The sequence below is a fragment of the Zonotrichia albicollis genome, chromosome 2, assembly GCF_047830755.1.
Source record: "Zonotrichia albicollis isolate bZonAlb1 chromosome 2, bZonAlb1.hap1, whole genome shotgun sequence".
NCBI classification, from domain to species: Eukaryota; Metazoa; Chordata; class Aves; order Passeriformes; family Passerellidae; genus Zonotrichia; species Zonotrichia albicollis.
The window spans coordinates 111,271,923-111,296,006 of record NC_133820.1 but is presented as its reverse complement, the minus strand read 5'-3'; the positions used below and the strand labels follow the sequence as shown (position 1 = coordinate 111,296,006).

At 44.3% G+C, this 24,084-nt stretch overlaps 1 long non-coding RNA gene across 4 annotated transcripts in view; it reads right to left on the bottom strand.

The window, feature by feature from the left end:
• The window catches only part of LOC113459977 (uncharacterized), a 180,898-nt gene extending 157,433 nt beyond the window's left edge, over window positions 1-23,465 (bottom strand). For all 4 annotated transcript variants that reach the window (XR_012579168.1, XR_003381587.2, XR_003381586.2 and 1 more), the window contains exons 1-2: window positions 23,373-23,465; window positions 577-635 (exon numbers count right to left, since the gene is read on the bottom strand). This is a non-coding gene — a long non-coding RNA (uncharacterized LOC113459977). The remainder of the gene's footprint in view (window positions 1-576; window positions 636-23,372) is intronic.
• Window positions 23,466-24,084: the final 619 nt, after the last annotated feature.

Below are 24,084 nucleotides of genomic sequence, written 5' to 3'. Positions count from 1 at the left end.
ATACAGATATTAAAGTTATTTTTAGGAATCTAGCATATATGGCCTACATTTAAGGTTAGAGTGGGTAAATCTCAAAGTTACTTCAACTCCTCTCACTGTACTGCATCTAGCTGCTTTCATATCAAGGAGGACTTTTCAAAATACAGATTGTTAGTAGGCTGGTAAATTGTTTCACAACTAATCTTGGATGGTGCATGTGCTGACATCACAGGGATAGGCTTATTACCCTCTTAAAACTTTGCTCAGACCAGCAATCTATCCTTTGTAGTTCAAATATTTCAAGCTGTGATAATAGCTTTTTTTGCAAAAGGGATGCCTAAATATCCACCTTTGAGAATGAGAACATAATTACTAATGGACATACTTCCAAAAATCACCAGCTCTTCAGATGTTTTCTGTGAATTTCTTTTTCAGAGACACTTAAACACATTATCTACCATTAATCCCAAATGCTGTGGCTCAGTATCAACACTTTTGAAGAGACAGAAGCTGAAGGAAAATAAGAAATAAAAAATTTGTCAACTGAACTCCCATGCCAAATGAATGTTACAGTTAGAAAACTACAAAATCACTTACACTGGAAAAGACCTCTGAGATCATCAAGTCCATCCAACCTAAAAGCTCCAATTGTCAAGCTGTAAAAAAAAAAAAAAAGAACATGTGTTTAATGTGAATACAATTGGTTCAGAATATGCAAAAGCCAATGGCTGGCCAGCTGGATATGAGCAGAAAATCTTGGGTTTATAAAATACCTGACAACTGAGTGAACTTGCTTCCCTTTCTCTGCATCTATATTATCATAGCATCTGAAGTGATGAAGGTACAAGCTGAGCTATTACAAAAAATATTTCATACCTCTGTAGTTTTTTTCACTACAGAAAAAATGAAACTTCTTCACAGCAGAAGATCTCTGTTTGGTGCATGAGTACATCAACTTTACCTCAAAAACTGCTGGGACTTTTTCCCAGGTAAATAGTGGCTACTTCAGTTTCCAAAATTTGGGTATGATAATGTCAAAATTGCTCTATATTGGATTTCTAGATAACATCCACCTCAAAAGCTGGGCTTGTCAATTGAAATTATAAATGCCGCTGAAAATTTGGGTTGCTTTGTTGAGTCAGTCCTCAGAAAAAATGGACATCTGTCTCCTCTGGGAAAAAAAAAACATTTCCATTTGCAAGATTTCTAGTTTCCAGGAGCCCTATAAAAATTTCTTAGCAGGGTACTTGAAAAAGAAGACTAAAATTTCATATTACTTCGAAAACCTCCAAGAGTTTTCAAGATCATTTCAGCCGGATGTTGAGCTGGCAAAGAACAGGAGTCCCAGTCACACAGAGGCAGTACAGTTACTCAGGATAGTGCATATCAATATCTGACAGCTGAGTACTTGAATGTGAAACCAAACCTGAAAGAAAAACCAGCTATAAGGAGTAATTCTCTAATGCAAAATCCATAGTGCTATGTTTCAGGCACTGCTTGCAGCCTTGTTTATCTTAACTTTCCCTTATTTTTTAAATGAAGTGTCACAAATGGCACAGAGTTCTCAAGATCATTACAAAGTGGAAGATTAATTCTCAATTACAAAAAATACGTCCAAACAGACAAAGGTGTCTTCAGGCCAATAAGCCAATTTCTCTTGTCTATAAAATGTAGTTACGAGTATAACAATGTTTCCTGGGGATAGAACTTTGTCCTTGTTCGACTCTCATTTGTCACCACAGAGGGCACACACAGAGTACAACCAGCAGCCAAGCCTCACCCAAAGTACAAGCAGCACCAGCAAAGAGCACTTTCAGAAACAGAAATGAGTGCATAAAATTTTTGTAATATATTACTGTCACTAAATACCATAATTCATAGGTCCAGCCACATCAATGTAATTTCCTGATTTTACTTTAAGAAGATCTAACTTGACACCTAGCAGCATTGATTTTTACACCTTAATTATATGATCCCATGGTAAGCTTTTCTGCTTCCAACCAATTTTAGCAGAATTTTTTTTCATTACATCAATATCTCCTGATATTTTAGTTCCTGAACAAATAACATCCTTCTGCTCAACTAATCTACACAGTATAGTCTACGTGGTGATTATTTTCACATCATATTTGAAGGTGTTATTCAGGTCAACAACTGACAATGACAGGAGATAATAAAAAGTCTGCTCAACCTTTCAAACACTTCTTTATCAACACATCAGTATTTTAAAATTAATATGTTCGTGCTGCTTCATGTTAGGATGAAGGACTTTTAATGATCATCTGCACTAACAGCAACTCAGATTTTTTTGTTCAGGCCCTATCTTTTGGTACTAGGATAAACACTGTGAGCAGGTAAATTGTGCATATGTTACTTTACACTGGGCAACTAATCCTTAAAAAAAATGGAAAGAAAGAAAGAAAGAAAGAAAGAAAGAAAGAAAGAAAGAAAGAAAGAAAGAAAGAAAGAAAGAAAGAAAGAAAGAAAGAAAGAAAGAAAGAAAGAAAGAAAGAAAGAAAGAAAGAAAGAAAGAAAGAAAGAAAGAAAGAAAGAAAGAAAGAAAGATTATGATTGCTTAAACTCCATGAATTATACATACCTTTCAGTCTGAGACTTCAAAGTTTTCAAATAGTTGGGTAAACATTTTGATTTTGATAATGTCAAATTATTTTGCCAATGCCATCTCCATTAGGGCCTATGCCAAGCTCAGGTCTATTGAGAGATAACTATTCTTGACAGCAATAACTTTTCCACTCAAACCAATAACTGCAATAAAGTTTAGTGCATCAGTAAAGCACTCACACAAGGAGACACTGATCTCAATAGAGACTTCCAGTCACTGGTGTTTATCATCATCATCAGGTGAGGCAGGTGGTTGCCCAAGAGCTTCTCTGCCATCATACTTTATTTTCTGACTAAAAGCAACAAGAGAGCAATTCTGAACTATGTACTCACACAATCAAGAAAAAAAGAAAATCTCAGTTAGGAGGTAGCGAAGGCAGCCTTGCCTTCCAGCCAAGTACTGAACCTCTCCTCTCATTCTCCCCTTGGCTGAAGGAGAGCAGCAAGCAGCACCACTCTCAGCTGAAAGAAGGCAAAGGTTTCCTTTGCTGGCCAGTAAAAGGTCAGGAGACAAAGCAGTCATGCAGCCTGGCTTTGATTATATCAGGACAGCAGGAGGTTCAGGACTGACAGTTAGCCCCTGCCCACAGCTGCAATCCACCATTCTGTCAGTACTGCACATTAAAATGGATGCCACTTTTAGGCCTGGGATTTCAAAACACTAGCCAGCAGCTCAGCTTCAGGTCAAAATAGTAATGACAGCTAAGGTTAGCAAGCTGAGGCCCAAGCTAAAATTATGCATGAAGTTCAAAATGCATCTTGGACTTCAACCTTTCCTCCCAAGGGGTAAAAAAACCCAGTGATCACTACATGAAATTTTCCACTGTTCTGTTTGTTTTCCACTTAATACTGTTTTATGTTAAGGGTACAAAATCCACCTTACTGGGCCAGAGCCATGGAGAACCTTGCCAAGTAGCAGCAGGACACATGATACTCAACATGACCTAGAGTTCATCACTCTGGTGCTCCCCTAGGACCTACAAGAACTGGATTATGAATGCTAAAAATTATCCCTGCTTATTCCTTATCTGTTTATGGACCAGTCATCCCTCACAGTTTGTCCATCTTTTTTTGCATCTGTTCACTTTGTGTCTGCCTCCACAACATCCAGAAGTCCACTATGCACTGTATTGAAGCATACTTATCTATCTATTTAAATTAATTTCCTAGCTCTTCTGTGGTAAGATTTAGTGAACAACAGTTCATCTCTTGCCTTTACCAATTTTATAAACCGAAGTCATAGCCTACCACAGACAACTCTGCTTCTAACTACACTCACAATTTTTTTAAATCTCAGCTACTGCATTCCCTTTGTCATTTTGACTAGTTACAAGAGCAGCAATTAAATCCCCTGTGCCTGCCTTCAAATGCAGAATCCAGGACAGCACATTACCTCCAACTTCTGTTAGTATTCAGTTGTAACTGCCTCTAGAATTCAGCACCGTTGGGAAGTAGAACTGTCATTCATGCCAGTACAGGACTGAATGAGTTCCTGATATGGTTCTGAAACATTTATTTGAATTAGTCCCAAAGTGTGCCTAGTCCTCACTTTTGACAATCATGCACTGCAAACCCAATCCATTTAATGCCCTATGCATTTAAAGCATCTTATCCTAGCAAGGCATAATTTATACATTTTTATTCTTTAGAAGCATCACAAAATACATGATTCCCTTTTCAAACTGAAACCTCCCTGTTTTCCAAGGAACCTCCCTGTTTTTCAAGGAAACTCCACCTCCAAATGTTGCCTTTTATAGAGCGGATTGAACAAAATTCAAACAATTAAGAATCCTATAATCGATGTCTCTCTGATAACTGAAGTATAACTACATAGATACAAAATATTTGTAAGAAAAAGCTTGCATGATTCAGATTGGAAAAAAAAGAATCCTTTAAAGTAATGCTTCACCATTTGGTGAACTATCAGAATTGCTTTATTGTTGCTCCTAAGCCGGAAAGACAAAAAGACAAACTTGAGTCCTAGAGTATTAGTTATGTGTAAAAGAGACTCCAAAACAAACCCAAAAATTATGGAAACAATATCAACCCCTGTCCTAGGTTGACTATATGATGCTTTTATCCCAAATCACCTTGCTCTGTTTATGCTGAATAATAAGTTTTGCACGTTTAAGACTTGTTGCAGAGAGTGAAGGGGGCAGAGAAGGAGTGCAGTTTGTTTTCAGACACTGCGCTCACTCCTCCACATTCCTGCTCCTGACTGTGTTGTCTGCAGATGGACAGACAGTGGGACAGAGCTCTCCTTTGCTTTTAGTTAGTTTAGCTAGCTGAGGCAAAGTTCCCTGGACTGTGGGCTTTTCCTTTTTTCCCTTTTCTTTGGAGCTGTTCAAACCTGCTCTGGACTGAACACCCAGGGGAGCACCGGCAGCTCACACCTGGGGCCCACCGGGCCGGGCCTGGCCTGCGACATTTCCAGCACTGAGGGACTGATCAGAGACTGAGTGAGCTGAGCTGCAACCCGGGGAGGGACTTTCTGCGTTTGTCATCTCTTTTGGAGCAGCAAGGGGGTTTATTGATTAATATTGTTTAGGTTTTACTGTTTGTCCTGGTTTAGGGCAAATTTGTTAAAGAATCTGCAAAGGAGGGCCCCTCCAGAAAGCGAAATCCACATGGCCCCTCCCCCCAACCGGTTCGGGAAAAAATTCCTCGGAGAGAGGTGGAAAGAACCTGTTTATTTGACTGGCCCAGCACCCCCCAGCATGCAAAATGAACAATACCCGATGGCACCGCTTTGAGAAAGATGACAAAATCAGAAAGTCTCTTTCGGGGGTGGTTGCTCTGTTCTCAGTCCCTCTGGTGCTGGGCCAGCCGCTGCAGCCGAACCTTCGGTGTTCCCGGGTCCCAGTCCAGAGCAGGCTCGAGATGGCCACAGAAACAGGAGAGGAGAAACAGTCCAGGAAGCAATGTGGACTGTTTAGCTAGAACTAGCTAATAAGCAGAGGCAGAAAGCAGAGCAGAAGCAAGAGCAGAAAAAGAGAGCAAGCAAAAGCAGCAAGCTGAAGCTGGAAGTGAAAAAACAGCCCTATGCACTGCTTGTCTCTGTGTCCTGATAAGAGAAACCCAAACAAAACTTCCACTCTTCAGTGCCGGTCTTAAAGGCACAGAACAGATGAATGGGGATATACAAGCATCATAACGTCACCCCAGGACACTGTTCAATAAACATTTTTTTCCACTTTTCTCCAAGGAGGTATTTTCTCACAGACCGGTTGTGGGGAGGGACCGATTGAATCTGCTTTCCTAGAGGAGTCCCTTTGGGGATTCTCTCCAAAATTTGCTCTGAACCAGGACACCCCCTTATGCCCATGTATCAAAAAATCAAATTAAGATAATAAGATAATTTTAATTTCTCCAAAGAGTTATGCTCTCAGTCTTTGGCACAAGAGTCATTTCTGCTGAGCCAGAAATACACATAACTATTTTAACAGGTATTACCAGTGTGATTTCTTAAAAAAACCCCAATCTTTGTTATGGACATTGCTCTTATGACCATTTTAAACTTGAATAAAATCTGTGATTACAAAATATATTAGAGCAGTTGCTACCCTGATCTCTTGCAAAGAGGGAAACTGAATCAGAATTAAATTATACTGGATGGCACCTGGCAGCACCAGGCTGCAGTGGAGCTGAAGACAGAATATGCAGCATGAAGACAGACTAGGAAGGAAAAAGAAGGGCAGAGGTTCACAGCCTTCTTTGTAGTTTGCCTTTTATCTGGACACCTATCTGTGATAAGAGAATATGTGGTGGTTTGACCAGGAAGGAGTGGGAATTCTGGGAAGCTGTGGTCAAACCAATGAAAGTTTTAGGTTTGAGACTGGCACCTAGTGTAGCCAGTGGGGTTTGGACACACCTCCGAGAATACACAGGGGTTAAAAGCAGGGCACTGGCCTTGGCACTGTCTCTTGGGACGTCGCTGTGAAGAGGTCAGATCTCTCCCCCGTCCAGCCTTGCTGCTGGGCGGGGGAGGGCCAGCCATGCGGTAGGCCCGGGGCCTGGACAGAGATGGGAGGTGAGGGGCCTTCAAGGATGGAAGGGTGGAGGAGCCCCAAGAGACATCGAGACATCGGGCAGCCAGCCCCCCCCCCCCCCCCCCGGAGGGAGAGAGAGGGAGAGTCGGCGGTGATAGCAGCCGGCCCAGGAAGAGAAAGGGGGGGGGGGGGAAAGGGTGCAGCCCGGCCGGCCGCAGCAGCAGCACGTGTGGGAGTATCATCTCGTCCCAGGACAGACAAAGACTGAAAACTTTTAACCCTTTCTTTCATGATTGGGGCCTTGCAAAAATGCTAATCCTCCTCGAAGCTGAATAAGAAGGGAGATAAGAGATGAGATGAGACAAGGACCTGGCCCGAAGAACGTGGAGATGATTGGATGGGGAGAGATGATTTGGAGTGGCCTTTTGGCTGGACTTTTCTTGTGGCCATAGACTCAGTTGTTCCTGTGACACAGACTGCATTTAGGGGGAGGCAGTGCCTCAAAACCAGGAAGGTTCATTCGTGAGGACCCCCCGGCCCCAGGGGGTTGGAAAAATATGGGGGGGACAGATGTCCCAAAGCAGAGACTGTGCCTTTTTGGAGTGAGACAAGGCATCCTTGAAAGACAACCCTAAAAGCAGCTCTGGCCATGTCTCAGTGGTGAGAGCACTGGGCATGGAAGGAAGATGTCACAAGCGGCAAAAGGACTTTTTTTTCCGGGCGGTGCCGAAGTGACAAGGAAGCACACGAGGTTTCAGTGTGTTTCCAGGAGAAGCCTATGGAACAAGAAGGACTCCTTTCCTCTTCATGAACTGCAGTTTGAGTATACTAAAGTGTCGTGCCGGGCTGGGCAGTTGGTGTTTTGGGAGAATGTATCGGATTGGGAAAGTCAGGGAGTGGGGAGGAGGAAAGTTTTTTGTAAGGTTTTCAATTTCTTTTTTTTTCTTTTCCTGTAGTTTAAGTAATAAAGTGTCCTTTATGTTTAAGTTGGAGCCTGTTTTGCTTATTCCTAGTCACATCTCACAGCAGACACCAGGGTGAGGAATTTTCATGGGGGGCACTGGCTCTGTGCCAGGCTCAAACCATGACAGAATATTAATTTATTTGCATGAATGCATTCATCTGCAGACAAGCTGTGGATGACCCATTCTTGGAAGTGTTTAATGCTGGGTTAGATGGAACTCTGAAGAACCGGTCAAATGAATGGTGTCCCTGCCTTTGAGAGGTGGGCTGCAACTAAGTGATATTCAAGGTCCCTTCCAGCCCAAATCACCCCATGCTTTTATGTAGAATTTTCCTTTTTTATTTTCTATATGAGTCTAGTAAAAAGAAAAAGTCACCAACAATTTTAACCCCTCAGTGATGTTTAAAAAAAACACAGGTTTTTTTTTTAAGTGTTTATATGCCAATTGTTATAAATGATAAAATCTGTAGCCAAATTTTTGAAAAATTTAACAAAGATTTATTAGATAACAATTTATTATTTGAAAAGTTTAACAAAGATTTATTAGTTAACAAAAAATAGAAATTTTGAAACAAAAAAAAAAAAATCCAGCCACAGCCAAGACAGCGTCAGCCCCGTGTACAGAGGCTGGGTGACCTTGGGTTCCGGCTGACAGAGAGACAGCGTTCCCCAGAGGTTCACCCCCAATGACTTCAGCAGCCCGCTTATATACAGTTTATTCTGCCTGAGACAGAGATGACCACATATTTCTTTGTGTCTCTTTGCATGTAAAGTTGGATCCATACATGTGTAGAAACAGACAAAGACGAAGTCCAAACCCATACGAATGTCTGAGTGTCCCAGCAGAAGGTGTATTCATATGGAGTAGGTGATGCCAGCTCCTGAGTACCATAGATTTAATCATCTCCAGATGCTGGGTCTTGTGAGCTTTCCTCAGGACATTCCATTCCAGGAAGGTCCAGATGATATCTTCTAAGTTCATGGTGCCTCTGATGGCCCAAGCCAGTCTCATTCATAGGGTAAACGATCTGCTATTGTCCCGGGCTGTCCAGGAGGTGGCTACAATGGCTACAACTCTGTCCTTCAGGGCGACTGCAGGCTTAGCTCATGGCCTGAGCCTCCCCTATTCATAGAGCAACAGGCTTGATATTATCTTTAGCGTTTTCTGGGAACTGGTTATAATTTGAATAGAATGCAGTCCCTGGTCAGAGTAGTTACAAGCATACTTTTGGTTTCTCCTAATATTTTATACATGCATATATCTATTTCTACAGCATGAATTATCTCTACTACATATAACACCAATGAATTACAGTGAGTCTTACATATTTGTCAGAGCTGAACTCCAGAACCATGCATGTTGGGCTGCCTTCTAACTACTCAAGATTTACTCTTTTGTCAGCTCACTAAACAGTGTGCTATTTCCTTCTGCAGAAAATAAATTTTGGTGTTCTTTACTCTGCAGGATATCTTCCTTGTTCCCCTGAATATCAGTAAGAACACAACCAGGTTGGAGAAGCCTTTATCCTACTTTGAAGAAAAACTCATGAATATTCAATCACTTCTGAAATTACTTCAAGGTGAGAAGTAGCATTTACTTTAGAAAGTAAATAGTTATCATTAGTTTTCAGACCTGTCCTAGTTAACAGATAAACCATAACATGTCTGGAAGTAAAAGCAGAAGAGCTTTGGACCTTCCTTCATCTCTGCCACATTTTTCCCTTTCCAGTGTGAGGTGTACCTGACCTGAAAACAGATTTTATTCAGAGGCTGAAGACTAAAAGTCTTTGTGTGGCACAGGCGAAGAAGCAGAAGAGAATGTCAAACAGAAAAGCAGAAAAGCTTCATTTGGTCACTCACTTGAAAAAAAGCACAGCTGCTTGAACTCTTATTAGTCAGAGATAGCCTGTGGGTATGTTGCTTCTTTTTAAATCTTTTATTTTCTTTCTCAGCTTTCAACATCCTTTTCCCTTTCAGATATTCTGCTTGAATAAATAAAAAAAAAAAAAAGAAAAAGCCCTCAGAGTGATGGAGATCCCTCACGACACAAATATATTTGACAGTTTTGATAAAGAGGCACAGCCTTGAAAATGGCCCAAAATGAATGAATCAGTCCCTGGTCATCAACACAAAAACCTCAAGCACCCACAGCTAAGCAGAATTCTATAAGCCAGCATTAGAAAAAATGATGTTAACCTTCTTGTAATGAAATAAACCAAACCTTCTCTAAAACCCTATCTGAAAGAAGGACAAATTTAAGCAATCAAAGAATGGAATCAGACCACATTGTTTCTTTAGTTAAGCCACAAGTTCATTCAGCACCATTTTTTATTTATCTTATATAATGAAATTATTGAATCCTCAGAATTTGAAGATGATTTATTCTAAAATATCACCTAAGTCAGGAAGCTTTATTTCCTTAATGGATGAAAGTTTAATTTCTTGTGCATCTCCAGGTAACTGCTCATTCAATTTTCAGAGAGCCTACATTTGTACTTTTGCCAGCAGATTTCAGCCATACCCTATCAACAGACTAGCAAATGCAGAAGTTCACAATTTCACAAACACACACATTTGCGAAGAACCATAGTTACTGCATTTTTGGTTTGATATAAACCCTAGCAGAAGGTTAATGTAGGATGGACTGCCAAAAATTGAAGCTTAAAGACAGATTGTAGTAGGAGGGGCTGTCGATCACATATGCCTGTTGTTAACAGATTTTATTCTTTTAAGTGGTGGCAGAGGGTAAGAAAAGAATGGATGCGTTGAAAACTATGGTGAGGAAACTTAGAAACAGGATATTCTCTCTCTAGATCTTTCTTATTTCCATGACATTACAAACAAGAATGCAAAAAACAGCTTCCTTTCTTCACAAATATAGGCATGTGGAAAAAAACAAACAAATGTAATTTACTCGCTATATAAATGTCATAATGTGCATCATCTTCTTTCAACTGGAAGAGGAAAACAAGTGCACAGAAGATCCTAACTTGGAAGAGACCTGCAGGGATTCCAACTCCTGGCTACACACAGAGTAATTTAAAAATTAAACCTTACATTTAAAAGTATTGTCCAAGCACTTCCTGAGCATTGAGAGGCTTAGAGCCTTGGTCACTTTCCTAGGGAGTTTGTTCCAGTGCTCAAGACCTCTCTCAGTGGTCCCATTATCCCATCTGAACCTCCTCAATGCTGCTCTAACCCATCCCCTGGCATTGTATCACCAGACACCAGAGAGGAGATACAGGCATTTCCACCTCTGTTCCTATCTCAGGGTAAGGTTGGCCCTTTTAGACATGGGAGCACACTGTTAACTCATAGTGATCTTACCATCCTACCCCAGATTCCTTTCTGAGGGCAACTCTCCAGCCTCTTGTCCCCCAGTCTGTACGCACATCCTGGATGATCCCACCCCAGTTGCAGAACCTGGCATTTATGCTTGCTAGATTTCATATGGTTGGGATGGCCCAGTGCTCCAGTCTACCAAGATCTCTCTGTAAGGCCTCTCTAACCATGAGGGAATCACCAGCCCAGTTTAGTATCACTGGGAAATTTACTTAGTGTGCACTTGACTCCTATGTCCAGATCACTGATAAAAGCATTGAAGAAAACTGGCCCCGAAATTGAGCTGTGGGAAACCGCTAGTGACTGCCTAGATGTTGTCCCTTCTCTACTTCGCTTTGGGCCCAGTCTTTCAGCCAATTGTTCATCCATCCTATGGCACATGTCTAGCTTTATGCTTGCCCAAAAGGATACCAAGACAGTAGCAAAAGCTTTCTTTAAATAAAAATAACAAGCAACCAACCAAAACAACAACATATTCACTACCTTCCTTTTGTCCACTAGGTAGATAACATTCTCATAAGAGGATGTTGGGTTAATAACCTGACTTCATTAAGTCATCTTTGACTGATGACTGCATTGTCTTCCAAGCATTTTCAACTAACTCCCAGAACAATTTTCTCCATAGTTTTACCAGGCACCAAATCAGACTGACAGTCCTACAACTACCAGGGTCTTCTTTCTTGCCTTTCTCAATAACTGGACTGATCGGGCAACTTCCAGTTTACCAGGACCTATCCAGATTCTCAAGACTGTTTATAAATGAGAGAGGTTTCACAATAATATCAATAACTATTTTACTACGCTCTGCTTTATCTCCATTCCTGTTTGTGAGCTAACCAACCTCATCAAGTAACAGATCAATGTTTCATTGAGTCCTCCTTTTACTGTTAACATGATTAAAGCCCTTTTGTGATCCCACATCTTACTGCCATTTTCAAATCCAATGGAATTTTAAGCCAGATGAATTTTCTCACTTGAGTGGTGGTATCTCTGTCATCCTCTTGCGAAACCTGATCTTACTTACAAAGTCCATATACTTTGATGAGCTAGAATTACCTGTCCCTGTGGTCAGGACCAGCTATTTGACCAGCATTTGTGGACCCCAATTCCTTCAAAAGCAGATTCTGATGAGACTTTGCTAGCTGGATCCTTAAGCAGCCTACAGTCTGCTCTCCCAAAAGCCATGGGTGTCTGCTCTGCTAACAGAGCTCTTTCATATCACAAAAGATTTCAAACTTTACCACTTTGTGGTAACTGAGGCCAAGATAGACACCAAACATCATTTTATCCACAGACCAAAAACAGATCCTGGAGGGCATTTTTGTTTGGCAGGTCCCTTGGTACCTGTATCAAAAAGTAATCTTCAAAGTGTTTCAGGATTCTCCTTAACCCCTTCAGTGTCTGCTGTATGATAGTCCCACCTAATATCTGTGATATCGAAATTGCCCATAAGAACAGGGGTGACCGATGTAGTGATTTTCCTTAATTCCTTCTAGAACAATACATTGTTGCTACCTTGCTGGCAGAGTGATCTTTGGTAAACTCTGACAACATTTGTTTCATTAGTGTTTGTACTGGTCCTGACCCTGAAGTTCTCAACCACATCATCTTTAACTGTGAGTGCTGTATAGTCCAGCGATCCCTTACATACAGCACATCCCTTCCTGCTTGCCTGCCCCACGCATCTCTCCCTGAGGAGCCTGTGAACACCACAGCACTTCATCACTGCACTCTCCCCACTGAGTCTCACTTATGGCAGTGATGTCTTGGCTCTGGGACAGAGACAAAGCTATCGTCTCCTTTTGTTTATCCCATGTACTGCCTGCCTTCACATACAAACATTTCAGATGTGCTCCAGTATGCTCAGTTACATCATGGTGCAGCGGGAAAGCCCACACTAACACACCATCATTCAGGACCCAGGCATTAATAGGCCACCTGTTTCTTTCACTGTCATTCCCTACAACTGGGAGGACAGAGGAAAATGTTACCTGCATTTCCAATCCCTTTTCCAATCTCCCCAAGGCCTTGAAGTCTCTTTTGATCACCCTTGGACTTCTAATTATAACTTTATTGGTAGACATATGAAAAGGATGTAACAGGCTAGGAAGTCTCCTGTTAACACAAGCCCCAGGAGAAGAAGCAAGCCTCCCTTAAAGGCAGTTTTGGTCAGTAGATCAGACCTGCTGTTTCTCCCATAATGATAAATTTACATTTGTTTCTTCATAGCGGCAATGTGGATGTCAAGAAAACCTCTGCTCAGTCATCCAGGAGCCACTTGCACCAACTGAGATGGAACTAAAGTCCCTTCACGGCTACACACCCCACACTCACAGACACACCAGGCTTCCTCACCAGTTTGACTGTAGGTTTTTCATAGCAGAATCTCAGAGTCACAGATCCTTCAAATAATTTAATCTTGATACAATAACTAAACAGCAATATAACAACTCAAATATTTCAGGTGCCTCTGAGGAGAGACCCAAATCAAATGAAACCCTGTTCTTTATACCCTAACAGTCTAAGTGTGCAATAGTCTGGGATTGTCAGCTTCTGCCGGGTCTCTGAGTGTCCGGTCACTTGGCTGATGCTGCTCTGCTGCTCACACCACTGTTTGCACTGAATGCATTTCTCAACAGGGAAAATAAGCTGACTTGGCTTTGATGACTTCTCAAGAATGTGTGGGTCATCTTCAACCTCATCATGTCCCAGTCCATCCAACTGCAGAGCTTGATATCTGTTGTATAAGGACACATGGAGGTGCAAGGAGACAAGGAGGGAGTTCTCTCCCTGGCCCCGGTAGAGACTGATTTTCCTTTTGGGGAGAGAGTGCAGAATACCCCTTACCAGGTGTTGTACCTAGTTAACATTTTTGTTCCAGAGAAGACAGCAGTGTTTCATCAGTCAGCCCCCTTCTCAAACTCACAGATGCTCCTCAACCTCCTCACTGCATCCCAGAGCTCAGTCAACAGGCAGAACAGCTCTTCTACCTGTGTGCACCTCCCACAGACATTGTTGCCATTGATCCTAGACAGCAGCAAATACCCTGGGCACATCATGCATCTGGAGATCTAGAGAGCTGCATGCTTCCCTGGGAACTCTGTCTGGATATCTTCCCTCCAGCAGCTGTCTGTCCTTGCTGCAGCCTGGGCCCTCCCCACACACAGCCTGAGGGCTTCAGTCACCAGGAACCCCATCAGGCATTCACAGGTTCATTCCAACCCTGGTGCTCCTCGCAGTGCAGGACAAGCTGCTACCACTGCTGGTACAGCTCCTTTTACAGTCCTCCTGGCACAGAGCAAGTGCTGCCATCAGCTTCCCCAGGTTCTGACTGTGTATTGAAAATGAATTAAAACCTCCTGCAAGTGACTGAAATGGAACAGTGTAAGGACATTGTTCCCTCATCAGTAACTCAGAATTAATTCAACCGTGCTAATTTGCCGAGAGTCAATAAGTGCCCAATAAGCAGGGGCAGAAGTGCTGAGCAGCCAGTGCTGCTCCTTGCACCAACCAGGGTCCTCAAAGTGAGGAAAAGTTTCCTTCTAGGTCATATTTGCTGCCTCTGTCATGCTTCACAATAAGCAGATAATCTTGAAAAGCAGGATGGACAAAGAGGAAGAAAATCAAAATCAAGGCCATGACATGGGCAGCTGATTTGCCCAAAGTCTAAGCCAAGATGAATATCAAATTCTAAAAGTAATTATCTCATTAATTTTTTTAAGTGAGTGATGGAACACCTGTGCCTTGAAAGTTAGCTGCTGGATGTATTGAGGGTTTGAAAATGTCAGAAAAAAGATGGGGAGGAGGTGCTGCAAGCATCAGAGCCGAGATTCTTCTGCATGATGTGGCAAGGACTATGGTGAAGCAAATTGTCCCCCTGCAGCCTGTGGGGTCCACAATGGATGCAGAGATCCACTCGCAGCCTGTGGGAGGAGTGCTCACGCTGGAGTGGTTGGATGCCAGAGGAAGCTGTGATCCAGTGGGAACCTGAATGGAGAGAGCGCTTGTTTCCAGAGATAGAGAAAGAGGGCTCTTGTTGCCAAACTAGAGCAGCCTATCCTTAGAGTACTGCATCCTGTGGGTGAGTGATTCACACCACAGCAGTTTTGGGAGGACTGCCCATGGGAGGGACTCAAGTTGCAGCAGTTTTGGCAGGACTGCTGCTCATGAAACTAGAGCCATGCTGGAAAAGTTCACAGAAAACTGTCTCCCATGAGAGGGACCCTATGGCATAGCAGAGGAAAGCTTCCTCTCCTTGAGTGAACAGAAAAAGGTCTCTGGTGTCAAGCTGACCAAAACAAAGCCACATGGTCTGTCTCTCTGCAGGGTCAGCAGGAAATAGGGAGGGGCTGGGGGAAGAAAAGGTGTTTTAAAGGCTTATTTTACTTCTTGTTATCCTCCTCTGGCTCTGTTAATAATAAATTTATTTTATATCTTTAAATTTGAACCTGTTTTGCCCTTAGAGTGTTGTCCTGGGTTGACTATATGATGCTTTTATCCCCAATCGTCTCATTCTGTTTATGTTGAATAATAATAAGTTTTGTACCTTTAAGAGTGTTACAGAGAGTGAAGAGGGAGAGAGAAGAAGCGCGCAGTTTTGTTTTTCAGACACTGCACTCCTCCACATTCCTGCTCCTGACTGTGTTGTCTGCGGACGGACAGCGGGACAGAGAGCTCTTCTTTTGCTTTTTAGTTAGTGTTAGCTAGCTGAGGCAAAGAAGTTCCCTGGACTGTTTTTTCCCTTTTCTTTGGACCTCTTGGAACTGCTCTGGACTGAACACCCAGGAGAGCACCGGCAGCTGCAGCTGTGGCCACCGGGCCAGCCCTGGCCTGCGACAATTCCAGCACTGAGAGACTGATCAGAGACTGAGTGAGCTGCTGCTTGAACCCGGGGTTTTTCTCAGTTTGTCATCTCTTTTAGAGTGGCAAGGGGTCTCATTGTTTTGATACTGTTTTGGTCTTATTGTTTAATAAACAGGGGGTTTTTTTCCACCTTTCTCCAAGGAGGTATTTTTCTTTCCTCCCGGACCAGTTGGGGGGAGGGGCCGATTGGATCTGCTTTTCCCACCGGAGCTCCTTTGGGGGGATTCTTCCCCAAATTTGCTCTAAACTTGGACAAATACATGAATTGGCGCCCAACGCGCGGCTGGAAAATGTGGAAAAAAGCCCTATTAATTGTGTGTCTGTGGTTGTTAAAGCAGTTAGTAGCTATGCTGCTTGAACCCCTGATGTCTCTGGTTGAGAACGCCTCTGTATGGCTCTGGGCTCTAGACCTTTTTGAGGTTTCAATACCTTTCTGGTCATTAGGGTTATTGTCCTTAACAAGTAATTTTTACGGTAGAGGGGTACGGATTGGAATAGCTGTTGTGCTGGCCTTGGTGATAATGATTTATAAAGCGTTCAAAAAGATACTGACCTCTGTTTACAGCATGTATGGTTTATGGTTTCTTCATCCTACCCTGCATCCCAATTCCAGTGGTATGTTTTGGGAATTTATTAGTAACTACACTCAGTCTGTTAGAGGAGGAGCTAAGAATGAGACTTTCCAGCCTTCCCTTTCCCTCTTCTCCTTTGGATCGGTTATGTCACTTTTTGAGAATGTTCAGTTTCCCCTGAATGTTAAAGAGACCATCTTTCTGGTATTTAATTTGGTAAGTTTCCTCTATATGGTCTGCAGCTTCTCTAGAATGAGGGCTGAGATATCCAGAGGAGCTGGTGAGACCCCTGATCCAGAAGCAGATGCAGGCGTGAAAAATCCTGAGTGGGGTGGAGAATGGGAAAATATAGGCCAAACCCTGAAGGAATTTTCTGATCCTGTAGACTGGGATTTCCCACGGGAACAAATTCAGAACGCAGCAGAGGTGGGGAAATACCTAAAGGAGAAGTGCCATGACGATTCTAAGGAGAAAAGGCTAATTGCAATAAGCTGGGCCCTGGCCTATGCTTATCGCACTTTGTTAGATACTGTCGGGCAGCAGACAGAGGCAGGGGGGCAGGGAGATAAATCAGCTATCCCAGTCACTCAAGCTGTAGCCAACAGCCCAGGCTCAGAGCCAGCAGCTAGACCAGACAGTGAGCCTAAGCCAGCATCTAAACCCATGGCTGTTGCTACCAGTACTAGAAGTGGGAAACGCACGGAAAAAACTGATCGACCAGTGGATGATGATGATGATGATGGTGGTGATACAGGAGAAGGAACCTCAATGCCTCCTGACGTAAAATCAGGAGTCAAAGCAGCAGGTGCAAGATCAGACGCAAATATTGAGTCTTATTCCCTGAAGGACCTTCGTGGCCTAAGGAAGGACTACACTCGAAGGTCTGATGAATCCATAATTAGTTGGCTGGTCCGTCTCTGGGATGCTGCAGGCGAGGCTACAATTTTGGATGGCACTGAAGCCAGGCATTTGGGATCCCTGTCACAGGATACTGTCATAGACCAAGGAATGATGAGGGGGGCTAACTCTCAGAGCCTCTGGGAACGGGTCCTAAGAAGTGTGGCAGAAAGATACCTGTGTGCAGACGATCTCTATATGCAGCAGACTCAGTGGAAGACAATAGAGCAAGGGATCCAACGCCTGAGAGAAATGGCCGTGGTTGAGATTATCTTCTCAGATGATGTAACAACTAGGAACCCAGACTTAGTACCATGCACGTCTGTGATGTGGCGAAAACTCGTACGACTCGGGCCACAAGAATATGCCTCTGCCTTAGCCATCATGAAGAGGGATGAGGGGGGTGAGACTGTGCTTGACATGGCAAGGAAGCTCCGAGCATATGCAGATGCTGTACATGGCCCAACACATGCCAGAATCGCAGCGGTGGAAACACGTCTTCAAAAATTAGAGGACAAGATAGAGGAGGGTCACAAGAAACTGAGGGAGGAGATTAAAGAGAGCTTTCTCCAAATCTCGGCGGTACAGATCAGAGGTTCTGGTACCCAACGCAGACGTTCCCCAGACGGCGAGAGAAGGTACATCCCACGAGCTGAGCTGTGGTTCTATTTGCGTGATTGTGGAGAAGACATGAGGAGATGGCATAGACAACCTACCTCTGCTCTGGCACAACGGGTGAGACAACTGAAGATTCAGAGAGGAAGTTCCAAAAGGGAAGCAGCTCCAGTGGCCAGTAACCGAACTGTCACATATGATGATAATGACAATATTTTTGATCCCCTTGAAGGAACCTCCAAGACATATGCCCAGGGAAAGAAGGATAACCAGGCTTAGAGGGGCCCTGCCTCTAGCCAGGTAGAGGCTGGGGAAAACCGTGTTTTTTGGACTGTGTGGATTCGTTGGCCTGGCACATATGAACCACAAGAATACAAAGCTTTGGTTGACACTGGTGCACAATGCACATTAATCCCATCAAGACATGTGGGGACAGAGTCTGTTTCTATTGCTGGTGTGACAGGGGGATCACAGGATTTTACTCTGGTAGAAGCTGAGGTGAGCCTGACTGGAAATGAGTGGAAGAAACACTCTATTGTGACTGGCCCAGAGGCCCCATGTATTTTGGGCATAGACTACCTTCGAAGTGGGTATTTCAAAGACCCAAAGGGACTCAGATGGGCATTTGGAATAGCTGCTGTAGAGACAGAGGGTGTCAAGCAGTTGAACAGCTTGCCTGGACTGTCAGACAGCCCATCTGCAGTAGGTCTCCTGAAGGTGGAAGAGCAACGAGTGCCAATTGCCACCTCAACAGTGCACCGCCGACAGTACCGAACGAATCGAGATGCTGTGATCCCCATCCATAAGATGATCCGAGAGCTGGAGAGCCAAGGGGTGGTCAGCAAGACCCACTCACCCTTCAACAGCCCCATCTGGCCTGTGCGAAAATCTGAAGGAGAATGGAGATTGACTGTGGACTATCGTGCATTGAATGAAGTGACCCCACCCCTGAGCGCTGCTGTGCCGGACATGCTGGAACTCCAGTACGAGCTGGAGTCCAAGGCAGCAAGGTGGTACGCCACTATAGACATTGCCAATGCATTTTTCTCCATTCCTCTGGCAGCAGAATGCAGGCCTCAGTTTGCTTTCACCTGGAGAGGCGTGCAGTACACCTGGAACCGATTGCCCCAGGGGTGGAAGCACAGCCCCACCATCTGCCATGGACTGATCCAGGCTGCACTGGAAAAGGGTGAGGCTCCAGAACATCTGCAATATATTGATGACATCATTGTGTGGGGGAAGACAGCAGCAGAGGTGTTCGAGAAAGGGGAGAAAATTATCCAGATTCTCCTAAAAGCTGGCTTCGCCATCAAGAAGAACAAAGTCAAGGGACCTGCTCAAGAGATCCAGTTTCTGGGAGTGAAGTGGCAAGACGGACGGCGTCAGATTCCCACCGATGTCATCAACAAGATCACAGCAATGTCTCCACCCACCAATAAGAAAGAGACACAAGCTTTCCTAGGCGCCATAGGTTTTTGGAGGATGCATATTCCCGAATACAGTCAGATCGTGAGCCCTCTCTACCTGGTCACCCGTAAGAAGAACACTTTCCACTGGGGCCCAGAGCAGCAACAAGCCTTTGCACAGATCAAGCAGGAGATTGCTCATGCAGTAGCCCTTGGCCCAGTCAGGACAGGACCAGAGGTGAAGAATGTGCTCTACTCTGCAGCCGGGAACCATGGCTTGTCCTGGAGCCTTTGGCAGAAGGTGCCTGGGGAGACTCGGGGTCGACCACTGGGATTTTGGAGTCGAAGCTACAGAGGGTCTGAAGCCAACTATACTCCAACAGAGAAAGAAATCCTGGCTGCCTATGAAGGAGTCCAGGCTGCTTCGGAAGTAATAGGCACTGAAGCACAACTCCTCCTGGCACCCCGACTACCCGTGCTGGGGTGGATGTTCAAAGGCAAGGTTCCTTCCACTCACCATGCCACCAGTGCTACATGGAGCAAGTGGATTGCTCTCATCACTCAGCGCGCCCATATAGGTAAACTGAATCGCCCTGGGATTTTGGAGGTCATTACAAATTGGCCCGAAGGTGAAAACTTTGGTCTCTCTGATGAAGGGGAACAAGAAGAGACACGAGCTGAAGAAGCTCCACCATACAACCAACTGCCAGCAGAAGATACACAATACGCTCTCTTTACTGATGGGTCGTGCCGCATTGTGGGAATGAACCGGAAGTGGAAAGCAGCTGTATGGAGCCCCACACGGCAGGTGGCAGAGGCCACTGAAGGAGAAGGTGGATCAAGCCAACTTGCTGAACTCAAAGCTGTTCAACTGGCCCTGGACATTGCTGAGAGAGAGAAGTGGCCAAAGCTCTACCTTTATACTGATTCATGGATGGTAGCCAATGCTCTGTGGGGCTGGCTGGAGAGGTGGAAAAAGGCTAACTGGCAACGTAGAGGAAAGCCAATTTGGGCTGCTGAAGAGTGGAAAGACATTGCTACCAGGGTAGGGAAGCTGCCTGTGAAGGTCCGCCATGTAGATGCCCATGTACCCAAGAGTAGAGCTAATGAGGAGCACCAAAACAATGATCAGGTAGACCAAGCCGCAAAGATAGGGGTGTCCAAAATAGACCTAGATTGGGAACATAAAGGAGAGTTATTCTTAGCTCGATGGGCCCATGATGCCTCAGGCCACCAGGGCAGAGATGCCACCTATAAGTGGGCACGAGACCGAGGGGTGGATCTAACCATGGACAGTATCTCTCAGGTTATCCATGACTGTGAGACGTGTGCCGCCATCAAGCAGGCCAAGCGACTGAAGCCCCTCTGGTACGGTGGGCGGTGGTCCAAGTACAAGTATGGGGAGGCCTGGCAGATTGACTACATCACACTGCCCCAGACACGCCAGGGCAAGCGCTACGTGCTGACCATGGTGGAGGCCACCACTGGATGGCTGGAAACCTACCCTGTGCCTCATGCTACAGCCCGGAACACCATCCTGGGCCTGGAAAAGCAAGTTCTGTGGAGACATGGCACCCCTGAGAGGATTGAGTCAGACAATGGGACTCATTTCAAGAACAGCCTTGTCAACACCTGGGCTAGGGAACATGGCATTGAGTGGGTGTACCATATCCCCTACCATGCACCAGCTGCAGGCAAAGTGGAGAGGTACAATGGACTGTTAAAAACCACATTGAAAGCATTAGGTGGGGGATCTTTCAAGAACTGGGATCAGCATCTGGCAAAGGCCACCTGGTTAGTTAACACCCGAGGCTCTACTAACCGAGTCGGCCCTGCCCAATCTGAGCCTTTGCAGAGAGTAGATGGAGACAAAGTCCCAGTGGTACATGTCAGAGGTTTGTTAGGGAAGACTGTGTGGATCAATTCTGCCTCGAGTACAGACAAACCCATTCGTGGGGTTGTCTTTGCTCAGGGACCAGGTTGCACGTGGTGGATAATGCAAAAAGATGGAAGAACACGATGTGTACCTCAGGGAGACCTGATTGTTGGATAAAACCTGTATAAATATCACTGTTTCCTGAATGTTATTACCATTGTCTGTGTATAGTTGTATAATGGATGTATCATGTATGTACTTGTAGAGTTAGAATTTATATTAGTTTTAGTAGTAAGCAGACGATATGGGGATAAGGGGTGGAATGTCCTGGGTTGACTATATGATGCTTTTATCCCCAATCGTCTCATTCTGTTTATGTTGAATAATAATAAGTTTTGTACCTTTAAGAGTGTTACAGAGAGTGAAGAGGGAGAGAGAAGAAGCGCGCAGTTTTGTTTTTCAGACACTGCACTCCTCCACATTCCTGCTCCTGACTGTGTTGTCTGCGGACGGACAGCGGGACAGAGAGCTCTTCTTTTGCTTTTTAGTTAGTGTTAGCTAGCTGAGGCAAAGAAGTTCCCTGGACTGTTTTTTCCCTTTTCTTTGGACCTCTTGGAACTGCTCTGGACTGAACACCCAGGAGAGCACCGGCAGCTGCAGCTGTGGCCACCGGGCCAGCCCTGGCCTGCGACAATTCCAGCACTGAGAGACTGATCAGAGACTGAGTGAGCTGCTGCTTGAACCCGGGGTTTTTCTCAGTTTGTCATCTCTTTTAGAGTGGCAAGGGGTCTCATTGTTTTGATACTGTTTTGGTCTTATTGTTTAATAAACAGGGGGTTTTTTTCCACCTTTCTCCAAGGAGGTATTTTTCTTTCCTCCCGGACCAGTTGGGGGGAGGGGCCGATTGGATCTGCTTTTCCCACCGGAGCTCCTTTGGGGGGATTCTTCCCCAAATTTGCTCTAAACTTGGACAAGTGTTTTTTTCCTGGTCCTCATCTCAACTCATGAGCCCTTCGCTCATTTTTTAGCCTCTCCTCTGTCAAGCAGCGAGAAAGAAAGGGTGAGCTAACAGCTTTCATGGGTGCCTGGTGTTTGGGCAATATCAAACCATGACAGACATGTACCTTAAATAAGCAAAAAAAAAAAATCCATGTTTACTTCCAAGAGAAAAAACATCATAGAAGCCACTGCTTGCATTATCCTGGACATTGAAAAACACAGTTATACATATTTTAAAAACAAAAAAACCCAAAATAGCAACAAATCTTTCTGGCCCTTACCTTCCAAAATCACACACAAAAATAAAAAATGAGGAGAAACAAGCACTCTTAATATAGCAATGCAATCATCCATACTCAGCCGAGAATTACTGCCTCTAAATTAAAAACCTTCTCAGACAGAGGGGCTTTAAGAGGTGTCTAACACCCCTTGCCCCACATCTTGACTGTGTGTCCCATTCCAGCCAGGGTAGACCTTGGGGTGACGGCACCTTGCTGGGTGCCATCAGAGAGGGGCAGAGGAAAGCCCTGCAGGGGCCCTGCTGCCAGGCAGAGATAAGTACGGGGACCGGAGCAGATGTGCTTTTGCAGCAGGGGTAAAACCACACTTCCAAACAAATGCATGTAAACATTTACCAACATGATAAGGTCATGCAATCTCAAGCTCAAAGCCAAGGGAGCAAGGTGCTCAAATCAAAGTATGTCCAAGGCAAACACTGAAGCCTGAAAAGAGACAGGGTGATGGCCTCCCTGGGCAGTGAGCACATCCCAGAGCTCTCTGCTCAGGCTCACTGTCCTTTATTCACTCAGGGGCAAGGTAACAGCTCAGAGACCTATTTTTCAAGCAAAAATTTGCAAGAACACAGTTTTTCATAGAAAGTGACAGCATTCAGAAAAGTACACACCGCAATCAGCCAAAAGGCCAGTAATTAATATTTGGAATAAATATTGGAAGTTATCAAGGCATCTAGTGCAAATTCCATGAGTTGCATTTGCACATAGTTCTGGACAATTCAAGGCATTGAGAAGTGAGGTTATGAGGTTTCCTGATGAGCTTAAAAAAAATTCTGTCCAGCTCTTTCTCCCTGCCCATGTGTTTTGTTCCACTGAGTAGCTGCTGCTTAGGTTCTGCTGCCAGTTTCAGCCCCCAGGAAGAATGAGAACCAGACTGGCAGGTGGGTCTGAAGCCGCAGGACCTTTAAAGCGTTCATCTCCCCTCAGACCCCTAGGTGTAGGTCTGTCTGCTCACCCCAAGGACATGGAATCCTCCGGGATGCTCAGCGTTGGCCGCCAGCTCCCGCTGCGCTGCGCTTCCCGGCGGTTGCCATAGCACTGAAAGGCAAACCTAGCAACAGGCACACAAGCCTCCCAGCACACAAGTCCAAAACACATTTTTAAAATAAATTAAATTATCCAGCCTTGCCTGCTACCCTCCCCCCAAAAAACAAAAAAAGTACAGCATGTTTTAAGAAGCTGTTAAGAATGTGCCATTTCTGTTCAGATGCACTAGAGAAGGGGTTTAATTACTGCTAAAATTAAACGAAACGACGAGTGCTGTGCCGTGACAAAATTAAAGTAGCTTGCAGGAAGATTTGCTTTTTAATATGCCTTTTGTAAATCTATTTATCTGGCAGTTATTGATGGTATAAGTAGTTTTGTTAGGCATCAGAAAGCAAAATAAGAGTTTAGCTTTTATTTTAGACTTTTTGTCTTGCAACTCTGATTTTATGGAAAAAAAGTGATAGTACAGCAATTTATTTGTTTATGTTAGTATCACAATCAGAGATTATTTGTGCCTATTACAAATCAATCCCACTACAACTCAAGATCTTTACCTTCCATTTTCTTGTGCCTATCAACATGATTATTGAATACATGTACTAAGTGTCTCCAGTTTCTTCCAAGGTGTATAAACTTTGCTTCTGAAATTCTCTACTTTTTCAGCTTCAAAGCCTTGCATA